Source organism: Aptenodytes patagonicus, chromosome W (genome assembly GCF_965638725.1).
Source record: "Aptenodytes patagonicus chromosome W, bAptPat1.pri.cur, whole genome shotgun sequence".
Lineage (NCBI taxonomy): Eukaryota > Metazoa > Chordata > Aves > Sphenisciformes > Spheniscidae > Aptenodytes > Aptenodytes patagonicus.
In genome coordinates, this window is record NC_134981.1 from 20,645,275 (window position 1) to 20,662,068 (window position 16,794).

Consider the following 16,794-nt stretch of genomic DNA (forward strand, 5'->3'; position numbering starts at 1 on the left):
GGACTAGCTGGTGAGTAGGGGACCTGTGAAGCAGGTAAGAGGGCCTGGGATCCAGGCATGGGTATCGGGTGGGCAGAGGGGCCATACTGGTACTCAAGGGATCCCCGAATGTGTGTGTGCTTGTCAATCTAGAGAGCATTGTGTGTGGGTCTTCACTAGTGACCTCCTATCTCTACCAGCTGAAGAGGAGGAAGGGGACTTGGCTGTCTGTGTTTATGTTTTATGTGGGTCCTATATGTAGGTGCTGTTGAAGGCAGTGCCTTGTCTGCGGCAGTCTATATGACTGGCCGTGTCAGTGTCCTGTGTTTGTGTGTGTTTTCCTAGGATACATGCTCAGCTTCGCTACTGGTTGAACCTGCAAACAGGAAAGTGGTAGCCTCATCCCTCAGCCTGCGCAGAGACCCAGGGTCCCTGGGCTGGGCTCCAGCAGCTGGGCAGGAGGGAGACCTGAGCTGGAGCGGCTGGAGGAGGTGGCCCTGGCTCCTAACATCACTTAACACAATGTACCCTCCCAGGATTCCCACCAAAGCAGAGAAGAGGCTCACTGAGAAGATGTAATGGAGTAGGAAAGTAGGATGGTCATTACTGCTGGCTGCCCCATTTGCTTGCAAATGAGGAATGTCAGGTTTACAGAACCGCCAACCTTGTTCCTGTCACAAGTAAAACAGCATTTACCCAACAGACCCAATATTTCAAGCAAGCAAAACGCAGTTGCATCAAGACCTTATTTGGGTATTCCCCCCCTTACCTACATGTTCTATCAGGACCAAAAATGTTTACTAGGTTCTGCTTATAAACTCCCTTTTGTTATGTTTTATTAGTTACATCTCTATTCTGATTCAAGTAAACAAATTAGAAAAAGGGTTGAACTCAATTAAAATTAACTACCTTGGGATCCCATTTCTTTGCAGGGTAAGACATGCTGATATCTCTGATGCTTTTCTGTTAAAAAAAAAAAAAATCACAGCAAAACACCACAGGGGCTAATTAACACCCCACAATCCCACAGCATCACCAACAAAAGGAACCACATTTTAAAATCGTCAGAAATTTATATATCATGTCAAAGCTTCTTAGAAGGGGCCTAGCAATTCTGCTGTATGACAGATGAGACAGACCAAAAGGAAGTTTTATAAGACAAAAATCACTATGTTGAAAAATATAGCAGCTGGTAGATATTCAAGGATTACCTCCTCCAAACTCAAGAATGGTCCATCCTGATGAGCAGGAAAACATGCAAAGGCAGCAGAATGTACTGCCTGCATGGATGTACAAGGAGCTCCTGACTAAACTCAAACATAAAAAGGAAGTGTACAGGAGATGGAAGCAGGGTCAGGTGACTCAGGAGGAATACAGAGACACTGTGAGCATGCAGGCATGGGGTTAGGAAAGCCAAAGCTCATCTGGAGTTGAATCTGTCAAGGGACATGAAGGGCAGCAAGAAGGGCTTCTACAGCTATAACAGCAGCAAAAGGAAAGCTAAAGAAAATGTGGGCAAGGGGTCTGGTGAAAGGAGACATGAAAAAGGCTGAGGTGCTCATCGCCGCCTTCACCTCAGCCTTTGCTGTTAAGACCAGTCTTTAGGAATCCTAGGCCCCTGAGACCAGGTGGAAACTCTAGAGCAAGGAAGACTTACCCTAAGTAGAGGAAGATCAAGTTAAGGAAACATATAAAAAATTAGGCATACACAAATCCATGGGCTCTGACAGGAATGCACCCACAAGTACTGAGGGAGCTGGCTGATGTCATTGCAATGCCACACTCAATTATCTTTGAAAGATCAGGGAAGATTTTGATATAAATCAAAATCTGATAGTCAAATGTTGTTTAAAAAGCTTTGGTTTTTATTGCATTATACTTATTATTATGGGATAAGTGACCATGGGCAGGTACCCTTATTATAAAACTGCTCTCAAAGTCAAGTAAAAGAAGCAAATAGACTAAGCCAGTCTAATGGCCAGTTGCCACTAAAGGGAGTGTTACTACCTCCTCCCTTGTGCTGGCACACATCTGACCCTACAGCAAGTCAGTTCAGGAACCCAAATCAGCAGAAAATTATGTTTTGTGGGGTTAGTTTTCTGCTGCTTTAGCTCTTCGGATAATGAAATTACTGTGTTATCAGACATGTGGAACTGGTGTCACTGGGAGGGAGAAGTACCAAGAAACAGGACTGATCTTGTTGGCAGCAACTGACCAGCAGTTTTATAAAAGGATGGCATCTGTGTTGCAATACACGGATTTTAGTAGACTACAAATTCCAACTGTTAGACACTGATAAGAGTTTTCAGAAAGCTAGAAAAGCAGACTGATTCTAACTTGTAGTCTGCCTCAATTTTTGTTAAGTACAAGTAACTAAAAAAAACAGTAGTTGGTTCTCCAGCAAGTTGAAGGCCTATAATTCATTTTCTGGGCTCTTAGCATCGTATAAGACACTTAAGCTGTGTTCTCATGGTTTGCAACGCTTGTCGAACCCCTCAAGTGAATTACAGCTGTGTTCACCCTAAAGCAGTCTTGTCTTTTGTGTGTTTCACTTGATGTTATGATTGCATAGACCTAATCAGGAATGTCCTTAAGTAAATATTTAAATAAAAAAGTCACATAACAGTCAATCATTTTTATATTTATTTTCTTGTATTATCCTGAATTTTGTAAATAAGAATCACAGAATGGTTGAGGTTGGAAAGGACCTCGGGAAGGCATCTGGTCTGGATGACAGGTCTGGATCCAGTATTGATCCCTGGGGTACACACGCGCACTAGATTTGGGGAAGATGCAGACACTCACACACACACAGACATAGGTCTCACCAGTAGCTGGCACTTAGTCCTTGCAGCACACATACATACAGGATAGAGAGTGAGATTATGCAGCGAGATAGTTAAGAAAGGATTTAATAAGTACATATAAGAAGATAGGACTGACTGCAGTGATCAGGCACAGGGCTCAGCTAGACAAGCGTACTGATTGGCCCCATTTTACACTCAACCGGCCCTTTTTATACCCCATTCTGCCTACCCCACCTTTTTGTTCCTCCCTGCTCCCCCTTCCCCCTGCACATTCTTTCACGGGTTTGTATAGCTATCGATTCCCGCACCTCTTCCAGTCTGGTGTCGAGGATCCTCCTCCCCCCTCTTTACAATCTTATAAGTTGCAAAGTCCAGGTTGATCTTCCTGGAAGCGGCACCTGTAGTTTCTTCTTGATATCCCAGTAATTAGTGTAACTGGCAAGGTTTGTTTCTTGTCATTGTCCCCATGTTAGTTTTGTCAGGTCTGTGTCTCTGCATATTTTCTTTCTGGTTTCCCCCTTTTTACCTTAGTTTCCCAATTGACAAAGTCCCTGTCGTGGTTTAACCTCAGTCAGCAACTGAGCACCACACAGCCGCTCGCTCACTCCCCCCACCACCGGTGGGATGGGGGAGAGAACTGGAAGAGCACAAGTGAGAAAAACTCGTGGGTTGAGATAAAAGCAGTTTAATAATTGAAATAAAATGATGATAATAATAATATGATAATAATACACAAAGCAAGTGATGCACAGTACAACTGCTCACCACCCGCCGACCGATGCCCAGCCACTCCCCAAGCAGCGGCCCCCCCGGCCAGCTTTCCCCAGTTTATGTACTAAGCATGACGTCACATGGTACGGAATGTCCCTTTGGCCAGTTTGACTGTGCCCCGCCCCCTCCCAGCTTCTTGTGCACCTCCAGCCTTCTCAGTCGGTAGAGCATGGGAAACTAAAAAGTCCTTGGCTAGTGTAAGCATTACCTAGCAACAACTACAACATCTGTGCGTTATCAACTTTGTTCTCCTCCTAAATCCAAAACACAGCACTGTACCAGCTACTATGAAGGAAATTAACTCTATCCCTGCCAAAACCAGGACAATATCCACCCATTATTCTACACCATCTGTGTCATGCTCAAGTCTCATATTTTCCAGTACATTTTCACTAATCACCACCCCTTTTTTTTCTATATACAAACACACACACAGAGATATCATTCCCTTAGTCTGTGGGCCATCCCTCTAAAATGTTCGGTGAGTTCATTTAGTCCATGACTTCGGGCTCCATTTGAAATCGTTCTTCTTTCGGGTCACTTGATAGAGAGGGCTTACAATCAGACTGTAATTTGGAATGTGCATTCTCCAAAAACCCACGACGCCTAAGAAAGCTTGTGTTTCCTTTTTGCTAGTTGGTGGAGACATGGCTGTTATTTTGTTGATCACATCCGTTGGGATCTGACGACGTCCATCTTGCCATTTTATTCCTAAAAACTGGATCTCCTGTGCAGGTCCCTTGACCTTACTTTGTTTTATGGCAAACCCGGCCTTCATCAGGATTTGGACTATTTCCTTCCCTTTTTCAATAACTTCTCCTGCTGTGTTGCCCCATATGATGATGTCATCAATGTATTGCAGGTGTTCTGGAGCCTCACCCTGTTCCAGCGCAGTCTGGATCAGTCCATGGCAAATGGTGGGGCTGTGTTTCCACCCCTGGGGCAGTCGGTTCCAGGTGTACTGGACGCCCCTCCAAGTGAAAGCAAACTGTGGCCTGCACTCTGCTGCCAAAGGGATTGAGAAAAACGCATTAGCGATATCAACTGTGGCATACCACTTGGCTGCCTTTGATTCCAATTCGTATTGCAGTTCTAGCATGTCTGGCACAGCAGCACTCAGCAGTGGCGTGACTTCATTTAGGCCACGATAGTCTACTGTTAGTCTCCACTCTCCATTAGACTTCCACACTGGCCATATGGGACTGTTAAAGGGTGAGCGAGTCTTGCTGATCACTCCTTGGCTCTCCAGTCGACGAATCAGCTCATGAATAGGAATCAAGGAGTCTCGGTTGCTGCGATATTGCCGCCGGTGCACCGTGGTCGTAGCGATTGGCACCTGTTGGTCTTCGACCTTCAGCAACCCCACAACAGAGGGGTCCTCCGAGAGACCAGGCAAGGTGGACAGCTGTTTCATTTCTTCCGTCTCCAAGGCAGCTCTACCAAAAGCCCACCGGTACCCTTTTGGGTCCTTGAAATACCCTCTCCTGAGGTAGTCTATGCCAAGGATGCACGGAGCCTCTGGGCCAGTCACAATGGGGTGCTTCTGCCACCCATTCCCAGTTAGACTCACTTTGGCTTCCAATACAGTTAGCTGTTGGGATCCCCCTGTCACCCCAGAAATACAGATGGGTTCTGCCCCTATATAGCTTGATGGCATTAGGGTACACTGTGCACCGGCGTCTACTAGAGCCTTATACTCCTGTGGGTCTGATGTGCCAGGCCACCGAATCCACACAGTCCAGTAAAACCAGTTGTCCCTTTCCTCCCCCTGGCTGGAGGGAGGGCCCCTCTAGTCCTCATCACAGTACTCGTTTCTCGTACATACGAGTCAGAAGTTTCTTCATTAAGATCAGGAGTAAAATCAGCCCTTCTACTCTGTCTGGGGAACTGCCCGCTGGAAACTGGAGCAGCAATTTTCCTGGAAGAACCCCTTTCTGTGATTGTTTTCCCTTGCAATTCACGTACCCGTGCCCCTAGGGCTGTGGTAGGTTTCCCATCCCACTTCCTCATGTCCTCTCCGTGGTCACGCAGGTAAAACCATAGGGTGCCCCGTGGTGTGTACCCTTTATATTCTCTCTCTTGAGGAAAAGAACGCTGACTCCTAATAGCCGAGATACTGGTCCGTACAGGTGAGGAGTAGGACCTATCCTCTCTGAGTTGCTGGATCTCCCGGGACAGTTTTTTGGACAGTTTCTCCACAGCCGAGACGAGGGAGGAAGAAAGACTTTCCTCGTATTGCTGGAGTTGACCAGCCAATTCATCCAGTCTTTGCTCCTCTCCATCTTTCCAGGTCATCACTGCCAATGAATTGGCGTATGACGATGGTGAGCTCCTTATAAACTTCCGCCACATGGGTCGTGTGCACTTGACTTCATCTGGATCTTTGGATAGTTGTTCATTGTTCAGGTCATCATAAATCACCTCCAGCACAGCTAATTCCCTCAGAAACTGGATACCCTTCTCCATGGTGGCCCACTTGCTTGGGCGACATATGACATCTTCCTTAAAGGGATACCTTTCCTTCACGCTTGACAAGAGTCGCCTCCAAAGGCTGAGGACTCGTGTCCCTTTTCCAATTGCTTTGTCAATGCCCCCTTCCCTAGAAAGGGATCTCAGCTGCATGGCTTCCCTACCCTCTAATTCCAGGCTACTGGCCCCATTATCCCAGCATCGGAGCAGCCAGGTGACAATGTGCTCGCCTGGGCGACGGCTGAAATCTTTTCGTATATCTCGCAGCTCACTCAGGGATAGAGATCGGGTGGTCAATGCCTCGTTTATGAGTTCTTCCTCTTCTTCCTCCACAATCAGCGGCCGTCTCTCCTCCTCCCGTTCTCGTGATGGCCCTTCTCCAGGGTATTCGTACAGTTCTTCCTCCAGCCCCCTTTTAGAAGAAGCTTCTTCCTCCCTTACTAAATGAGCCGACTTCCGCTTCCAAGATTTCTTCTTGTGTACAGGGGCGACTGATACCAGCACAGGCTAGTTCTTTGGTTCAGCCACAGGGCGTGTCGCTGGGGTCTGAGTGGCCACAGGGCCTGGCGCCGGGGTTGGAGTGGCTGCAGGGCATGTTGCCCGGGTCTGAGTGGCTGCAGGGCGTGTCGTCTTACTGTCAGAGCCAGAGACCTTCTCTTCCCTTTGAGGGTACTGAATGGTGTCGAACAGGGCTCGGTAGGCATGGGCCAGGCCCCAGCACATTGCAATGATCTGCATCTCTCTGGAGTTGCCAGGGTGACAGCATACTTTGTCCAAATGTTCTACTAACTTTTCAGGATTCTGCACTTGCTCAGGGGTGAAGTTCCAAAACACTGGGGGTGCCCATTGGCCTAGGTACTTGCCCATCTTGTCCCACACACCCTGCCACTCATAACTATTCAGCCTTGGGGCAGATCTCTGGATGATATTCTTAAATTGCTTACCAACTTTAGACAAAACCGAAACAATATTCCCAAGAAGTACCAATAGAAGTATCTTAACTACCCAAGGCTGTTCAAAATACTGAGAAGTTACTGTAATGAAGGAGGAAACATCATAGAAGAAGGTAGTGACGCTGCCATTCTGTATTTCCTCCGTAAAAAAACTCTCAGAAAAGTCACTGTAATTGCTAGTTGTCTCCACGAAATGGTATCCGTGGTACAGTAACGGCTTCATTGCGAAACCTACATACCACACTAACGTCAAGGTCAATGTTCTAAAAACAAACCTCACAAGTGAGACATCACTAATCACTGCAGACCACAGCAAACTGCAAAACCCAACACCAATCTTTAACATGTACAGCAGGAAAAAGAGTGCGATGCAGATTATACAAATCAATATCGAGAACAGAGAAACCAACATTGTGACCCACAACTACTAACAGATATAAGTTCCTTAATACACTCCGGTTAATCTGTTATTATCTCAAACCCTTCGAGCCCCACGTTGGGCGCCAAAAAGGACTGTCATGGTTTAACCTCAGTCGGCAACTGAGCACCACCCAGCTGCTCACTCACTCCCCCCACCCCCAGTGGGATGGGGAGAGAATTGGAAGAGCACAAGTGAGAAAAACTTGTGGGTTGAGATAAAAACAGTTTAATAATTGAAATAAAATGATAATAATAATAATAACAATATGATGTCCTGGTTTCGGCAGGGATAGAGTTAATTTCCTTTCTAGTAGCTGGTACAGTGTTTTGGATTTAGGATGAGAACAAAGTTGATAACACACCGATGTTTTAGTTGTTGCTAGGTAATGCTTACACTAGCCAAGGACTTTTCAGCTTCCCATGCTCTACTGACTGAGAAGGCTGCAGGTGCACAAGAAGCTGGGAGGGGGCACAACCAAACTGGCCAAAGGGACATTCCATACCATGTGACGTCATGCTCAGTACATAAGCAGGGGGAAAGCTGGCCAGGGGGGGCCGCTGCTCGGGGACTGGCTAGGCATCGGTCGGCGGGTGGTGAGCAATTGTACTGTGCATCACTTGCTTTGTGTATTATTATTATTATTATCATCATCATATTATTATCATTTTATTTCAATTATTAAACTGTTTTTATCTCAACCCACGAGTTTTTCTAACTTGTGCTCTTCCAATTCTCTCCCCCATCCCACCGGGGGTGGGGGGAGTGAGCGAGCGGCTGCGTGGTGCTTAGTTGCTGACTGAAATTAAACCACGATACTCATGAAGTTCAACTAAGGGAAATGCCCAGTCCTGCCCCTGAGGAGGAATAACACCATGCACCAGTATAGGCTTGGGGCTGAACTAGCTGGAAAACAGCTTTGCAGAGAAAGACCTGGGGGTCCTGGTGGACACCAAGTTGAGTGTGAGTCCACAAGGGGCCCTTATGGCAAAGGAGGCCAACAGCACCCTGGATTACATTAGGGAGAGCATCACCAGCAGGTCAAGGGAGGTGATCCTTCTACTCTACTCAGCACTGCTGAAACCCCAACTGGAGTACTGTGTCCAGTTCTGGGCTCCCCAGTACAAGAGAGACATGGACATACTGGAGCAAGTCCAGTGAAGGGCCACAAAGATGATTATGGGATTGGAGCATCTCTCATACAAAAAGAAGCTAAACAATCCCCGCTCTCTCAGGCTCAAGAAGAGGAAGCTCAGGGGGAGTCTTATCAATGTGTCTAAATACTTGACAGGGGGGCGTAAAGGAAATGGAGCCAGCCTCTTCTCAGTGGTACCCAAGTGAAAGGACAAGAAGCAATGGACACAAATTAAGATACAAGAAATTTCACTTAAATGTAAGGAAAAAAATATTACTGTGAAGATGGTCCAAAACTGGACCAGGTTGCCCAGAAAGGTTGTAGAGTCTCCCTCCTTGAAGATATTAGAAACCCAACTGGACATGACCCTGAGCAACCTGCTCTAGTTGACCCTTCTTTGAGCGGGGGGTGGGGGTGGGGGGGTGGGCTAAACAATCACCAGAGGTCCCTTCCAACCTCAGCAATTCTATGATTACTTTGGAATTTACAACAAGCAGGACATCCCAAAAGTTCCAGAAATGGCAGACTACTTTGGCACAAGACAGTTGCACTGATTCTAGCAACACATAGAGCAATAAGTATTTTCAATTCCTCTGTTTCTCCTCGCTATCTAATATAGCTTTTGTCTTTTTATAGCCTGAATCAACCCAAAATGAGTTTCAGCCACAGGGTATTTTTGATCAGATCCCCTGCCTTAGCAAGATATTGGAAAGCAAGTAAACTGAACCATTTAGATCTGATGAAAAGGCAATGTAGACCCAAGCTTCAGCTGCATGCCAATAGAATGTTACTGTGCAGATCACATTCCCTTATCTTTAAATCTACAGAAAAATAATTAGTCCACCTCCTCCCTCCAACTGAAGTCACGATCCACAGGTACTTTTGGAAAAAAAAAATACATTATGAAATCACAACACACTGTTACTGGGAACAGGAAAGCTTGGGGCCACCTTTCTTACATCATGAAAAATACAAAATGACACTATGAATGTTTCATGATATTTGCTTGATTTACTAACTATAACCAAAACTAAGATTCTGCAAGTTTAAGAACCGATAATAGGAAGACAGCTCACTATAATTAGAACAAGTAGCTTACAAGTCAGTGTTTTGCATTTTAGATCCCCATAAAACACCATTTGTTAGATAACATTTATCAGGACCTAACTATTGCCATTCCAGGGTCAAACAATGATTCAATCAATGAACACAAAATGTATATGAAACAATATAAAACCAGTAAAAATGAAAGAGATCTTCAGCTGACATAAACTAGTGTTATTCAACTTACATAACAGGAGCTGAACTCATGAAAGTTCACTCTTGGAAGGCAACTTGCAGTTTTGCATACAAACCACAGAATCAGAAATACATCACTGTGGGGATGGGAATCTCCTGAGTTTGATTTTAATGAGCAAACATTGTACCACCTGGCATGAGAAGGCACGTAAACAGAAGATAACAGAGGAAGCAATATGCTGCAGCTGAAAGGAGGAAAAGGAATGTGCAGCAGCTGGAAGGAGACAACAAGATAAAGGCCATGAAGGCATTTTGCAACAGAGGAAGGAGGAGGAAGAACGGGCCAGTCTGCTAGAGTGTAGATGCATGTGAACACAAGGCTATAACCTTTCTGCAAGCTGCAGGTAGTGCGTGTACACTTCTGCTTGCTATAAAAGATGCTAACAAAGAGCAATAAAGGTCTTTGGCTACTGCCTGCCAGAGTCCGTGCTGCTTAAATCCCCACACATCACCTCAGTTCTTGATCCAGACACTTAGGACAGAGACAAACAAGCTCTGTACACTGCCCCAGCTTTTTCTCCAGCCCTCTGACAGAGATCACCATCCTCACCCACAGTACAGCGAGTAGAATGGGTTGTGTACCTGCATCACAGACATTTCAGTGTGGAGGTCAAATAACATAAGGCTCTTTTACAAAGAGAGATGGTTTACTTTTGGATAGTTCTAGTAGTCCCCACCTCCAACTCTTTCCCAGTCCTCTTGTAGAAGCTCATCCCTATTGTCTAGTTGTTTTGGTTTCTCATGAAGCAGTTTCTGAAGCACTGTAAATTACAGCCTAAGTTATTTAATAAAACAAAAAATCAGCACCAAGAAAAGAGCAACTAACAGCTAGGGGCTGGATCTACTACAGCCATCCCAAGGGAAGTCATCAAGAGTCAGTGCCCATAGAAGATGAGCATAAGCAATGTTATCAAATTTTTCACCGAAGAAGTTGAGGCATGTGTATATGATCCCTTGTTAAAGGTAGCTTTGCTACAGAAGGCAATAACCTTCAGGAAAAGAGTAAAACTATTTAGTTGGAGTTAAGGAACTACTTCACCACATATCAATATTCACAACACTCTGCCAGTGCCTAAAAATCAAGTCTACACTTGGAGTAGCACTATTCAGTGCTACATGTACAGATTTTACTCTACTTTTAGGGGACAGAAGACTCACTCATGACTTTGTTGACTGGTTAGGGATCAAGGGGAAGCAGAGAGAAAGAGATGCTCATACGAAAAGTGATAGTTGTGGGTTTTTTACTGACAAAATCTTTTTCAATCTCAGTCTTATTATCCTATATATTTGCAAACTATCAAAGCTGTGCAAATAAGGCATAAGCTTCTACTTGCTTCCATTTTCATGGCAAATGATCTTTATGTTGTAATTTTCCATTTATTACTCCCACTAGAGGATCAATCTGAAATGAAAAACTGAAATGAAGGAGCACAGAAGAGGCGGAAGCCAAGGACGCTCTATATACGGAGATCAATTGCAGTAGGAAACAAAAAATATAATGAGTATTGCAATGATTTGTAAAATCAGTCTCATTTGCTGCTAAATTAAAATTCCCTTTTAGAAAGAAGGGCCTTCATTTGTATAACAATACACTGACTCTCACAAAAAAAGCTGTCGGCCTTGACATGTAACTCTCATAATACTAAAGGAAGAAAATTTTGGTGTAACATTTATTGCCTTGATCTCAGGGGTTATGGTTAGATGCGAGTAACACCGAAGAAAGATCTAAATATACAGGAAAGGTGTCATTTACAGCATCGTTCCATTTGCCATTGTTTTCTGTTTAAATGATATGGAACCTAACACAAGATTTAGTTTGCTACAGTTAAAGAAAAAAAAAAAAATCCATATATCTTTGACTCTTCAGCCAATTATTTACCTAAAATATTTATCAAAGACCTTAGAAAGAATGGAGTTCATCTAATGTTTGGAAATGTTAGACATCAAAAAAAAAAATTGAACACCAAAAAACAAAATAAACAGCAAATATAAAGGAAAAAAATCAACTCCAATGTAACCTATTTAGTCATATTGAGGTTACAGCACAGTATTTATTCAATAATATTTACACTCACTTTAAAAATAATTTTTAAAAATCTGATTCCAATTATAGGTTAAAAAATACTTTTTTCCATTGTATATATTTTGTTTCTCCTTAATCATACATTTTGTTTGGGCACGAAAAGACAAATTTATAAACTCCATTCTTCCCCTAGCAAATATAAAGTGCTTCCTTAAATGTGGTCAGGGGAAGTACCACTTGTTTTATCTACATACAAACTTCATATGAATAATATTAAAATAAAATAATATTTTAAAAAAAAGGATCTAAACTCAATCACTCCCTTCCCCCTACGCACAAAGAGACTAGATCGTTAGAGATCGCAAGTTTCCCACTCTGATTGTCTTCATTAAACAGTAAGCTTTTTCTTTTAAAACCCCAACATGAATTTTCCAGAATTGCTGGGGAATGTACAGGCCTTGACTTTATAACTGTAACACACCCCAGCACCTCCATCCACAAACACACAAGTGACATGCAAGCATATTTAGCAGAACTATATTTCCTTCCTAGGAAGTTTTAGCCCCAAATCAAGAGGATCTCAAAATTGATTTTGAAAGAGCCAGTCCTACTTTCTTCTCTCACTCTACAAAGCAATGGCTGCACTGCTTTTCCTGGTGGGTTACCTTGATGAAGTGACACCCAAAAGTGAGATCTAAGCACGCACAACTTGGGTTAAGAACCAGATGCACAGACAGGAAGCATGTTTCATGGCAAAGCTAGGCCTCTCTCCTCCTCTTCTTCCGTCATCATATCACACCAATCAAACACGTCCATAAATGTGTAAGTCTGTATTTGGCTGCTGTGACTTCCCGATTCTCTGCCGCTGAACGCATATGCGGGGGAAGAAAGAAAGAAAAAAAAAACAAAAAGAAAAAAAACCTCACAAACACACCACACACAAACAAAACAAAAAACACCAAAAAACCACCCCCAGCTACCACAAAACACTGCCTTTCTCTCTCCAGAGATAGAGACAGGCTGTAACTGCTCTCCTTCTCCAGGTTTACTCAGCACACAGCACCCAGTAACAAACTGGAACACTCCCGAAAGCCCCATTTTCTCCTTACCTCCTCTTAACCACCGAGAGGGGGAGGGGGAGAAAAAGAAAAACAAACAAAAAAACCCAACCCATCCCCTTTTTTTTTTTTTGTGCAAAATACAAGATCCCTCTCCCAACAGGATGATGAGAATCACATCTTTACAAAGAACTTACACGCTTATATTAATATAGATGCATGTACTCCCCCAAAAAAGGCAGATTTTCCATGCAATTTGCATGTTATTTCCGGTATGTATGGAAGACAATTATAAATTTGTAAGCGCATGTTGTTTTATGCTACTCTTTGTTGCTCAGACTATTGCAAGGTGCGGAGGGGGGGGGACGGACGACACTTGCTTTTTTTCCCAGAAAAAAAGGGAATGAGAGAAACTATTTTAGGAAATTAATCACAAAATTTTTACAGGAGGAGTGACTTGACTGTGCAATTAAAACCAGAGATTGAAAGATACTAAAATGAAAGGCAACAGGAGCTGCAGCCTTGGTTAGTGAATCCCCCCACCCCCCAAACGTTCTCCCGCGTGTTCATATGTTTGGGGCAGTCAGACAGGAAGATTATCCAGCTCACAGCCTCCTTGGCATTGCTAGTTAATGCTGCTGCTCTAACAATTAACACCACTCCTCACACACAGCTCTTTCCACTCCACTTCTCTTTCCTCAGCCACATCTACTTAATTCTTTGCAATAGAAAACAACAACGCCATTACAAAACACTCACAAAGTGCAGCATTTGTTGTCCCCTTCCCCAAGACAGAAGGCAATGAATTTCAAAGTGCAACGTTCAGCTGCAATAAATCTAACCCTTCTGCTCAAAAGACTGGAAGATTATAATCTCCCTCCCAACACGCTGTTTAGAGCCACTAAAATACAGATCAATCAATTAATGCAGGGGAAAAAAAAAATTCAAAAAGACAAGACCAACTCCCAGCCCCATCATAGCTGCTGAGCTACTCCTGAAGAGGCTATTGCTTCTGGGATCTATTTCTATTTAGACTGCTTTGCCCAGAGCCTTTCAAACGCAATACCAAGGGATTACAAAAGCAGCCAATTATTCTTATCTTAATTTTTCAGACACTTTCTTTAAAAATTACATATACACACAGACGGATAGATTGATAGATACACATACACACCATTCCCTGCTTCCTCCTCCTTCTCTCTGTTGGTGCAGCTGAATTGCAAATCAGGAAGGCTGGTGGGTTTTTTTATTCTTATTAGAGATTTACATTATGATTATTCCAGAAATGCTGGATCAAAACTTTTTTCTCTTCACCCACTGAAAAATATAAATATCTTTGGAGAAATGGAAGTTGTAGACGGCATAAAGGAATAAAAGGAAGGCACATAATCCTTGAAGCCAGCAAGCATGTTTTTTTAAGGAGTGAAAGTGGGCATGATGCGTGCTTACATAATTAATAAAAATAAATTATTTTTAAAAAAAACCTATAATGGAAAAGGTTGAGAGCATACATGGGAAAGGGGAGGGATGAAATCGTAAATTACAGTTACCTTGCTTTGGAAAAATGTTGTGTTGAACAGCTTCCCTCTCTGTGAGTCACTCAGAGTACAAAACCAGAGAGGGATGAGATTATGACTTCATTGATGACAACTATTCCCTCCTCCTGCCTCGTCCCACCGCTTCTCCAACCCGACACCATCACTCAAGAAAAGGGTTCTCCCATTGGTTCACCTCAAGGAGAGCACCCGCCTCCTGTTCAGAAAGGGCGATCCGATTAACTGTTGTTTAGCCTGGAACGGAGGGGGTGGGGGCTGCATTAGGAAGAGCATTGCCAGTAGGTCGAGGGAGGTGATCATTCCTCCTCTACTCGGCACTGGTGAGGCCAGTACCCCTAAGTCCTTCTCGGCAGGGCTGTTCTCAATCCTTTCATCTCCCAGTCTGTATTGATACTGGGGGTTGCCCCGACCCAGGTGCAGGACCTTGCACTTGGCCTTGTTGAACCTCATAAGGTTCACATGGGCCCACTTCTTGAGCTTGTCCAGGTCCCTCAATGACATCCTGTCCCTCAGGCATGTCAAATGCACCACTCAGCTTGGTGACTTCTCAAATATCATGGAGAGTGGCTTGGCAACTACATCAGCCAATTCCCTCAGGAATCTCATTGGGTCCCATAGACTTATGTATGTTCAGGTTCCTCAAGTGGTCTCGAACCCGATCTTCTCTTACAGTGGGAGGGACTTTGCTCCCCCAGGCCCTGCCTTGTGGTCCATCCACTCGAGAGGTGTGGGAAGAGAGATTGCCAGTGAAGACTGAGGCAAAAAAGTTGTTGAGTACCTCAGTCTTTTCCTTGTCCATTGTTACCAGTTTGCCCGTCATGTTCATCGGTGGGGGTACGCTTTCTTTGACCTTCCTTTTCTGGCTGACGTACCTATAGAAGCCCTTATTATTCTTTGTGTCCCTTGCCAAATTCAGCTCCAGCTGCGCCTTGGCCTTCCTGACCCCATCCCTACACAACCGGGCAGCGTCCCTATACACTTCCCAGGATACCTGTCCCTGCTTCCACTGCCTGTGCATTTCCTTCTTGCCCTTTAGTTTGACCAGCAGGTCTTGACTCAGCCATGCCGGTCTCTTGCCTTCCTTTCCTGATTTTTTTATACCTGGGGATCGAGAGCTCTTGCGCTCTATGGAAAGCGTCCTTAAAGATCTGCCAGCTCTGTTCTGCTCCCTTGTCCCTGAGGGCAGTTTCCCAGGGGGTCCTATTGACTAACTCCTTGAACAGCTGGAATTTTGTTTTCCTAAAATTCAGGGTCCTGACTTTACTCTTCGCCTGTCCCATATCCCTCAGGACTGCGAACTCCACCAGTGCATGATCACTGCAGCCCAGGCTGCCTCCAATCTTGACGTCTCCAATTAGCTCACTTGCATTGGTGGCCATCAGGTCCAGTAATGCATCCCCTCTGGTAGGGCTGTCTATTACCTGGCCTAAGAAGTTATCCTCAATGCACTCCAGGAGTCTCCTGGATTGCCTACAGCTCGCCGTGCTACTTTTCCAGCAGATGTCGGGGTGGTTGAAGTCCCCCAGCAGGACGAGAGCCTGCGAGCGCGATGCCTCCTGTAGCTGGAGTAAGAAGGCTTCGTCAATAGGCTCCCCTTGATCGGGCGGCCTGTAGTAAACACCGACCACAAGGTTCCCTTTGTTGCCTCGGTCTCTAATTCTTACCCATAAGCTTTCAACCTGCTCGTGGCTATTCTTCAGAGACAGCTCTTCACAATCTATCCATTTCTTGACGTAGAAGGTAACCCCTCCGCCCCTCCTTCCTCGCCTGTCCCTTCTGAACAGCTTGTAGCTATCGATAGCAGCGCTCCAGTCACGGAATTCATCCCACCAAGTTTCAGTAATGGCAACTCGGTTGTAGCTTTCTAGCAGCATGGTGGCTTCCAACTCCTCCTGTTTGTTGCCCATACTGCGTGTATTGGTGTAGAGGCACTTCAGCTGGGCTGTCGGCCGTGTCACCTTCTTAGAGGAACACACCTTAATTCCTTTGAGGTATTTCACCAGTGTTTCCCTGTTGGCTCCTATTACCTCAGGAGCCCCCGGCTCATCTCTGTAAGACTTCAGGTGTGCTCCAGTGTACCCAGCAAGTCTCAGAGCAACAGGCTGAGGGCCCTCGCTAGCACCCTGTCCCTCAAACCTTGGCATGTCATCCCATGGCTTGTCACGGGCGAGCCTGATATTATCCCCCTCCCCCTTCAAGTCTAGTTTAAAGCTCTGTCAATCAGCCCCGCTAGCTCGTGAGCAAAGACCCTCTTCCCCCTTTGAGAAAGGTGAATCCCATCCGATGCCAGCAGGCCTGGTGCCATGTAGGCCATCCCATTATCGAA

The 16,794-nt window shown here is 44.8% G+C and overlaps 1 protein-coding gene across 1 annotated transcript in view; it reads right to left on the reverse strand.

Annotated features, from left to right (window-relative positions):
- Positions 1-14,498, reverse strand: part of LOC143171861 (SWI/SNF-related matrix-associated actin-dependent regulator of chromatin subfamily A member 2-like) — a 209,646-nt gene extending 195,148 nt beyond the window's left edge. The window contains exon 1 of the mRNA XM_076360967.1: positions 14,463-14,498. The gene's annotated coding sequence lies outside the window, so the exon portion shown is untranslated. The remainder of the gene's footprint in view (positions 1-14,462) is intronic.
- Positions 14,499-16,794: the final 2,296 nt, after the last annotated feature.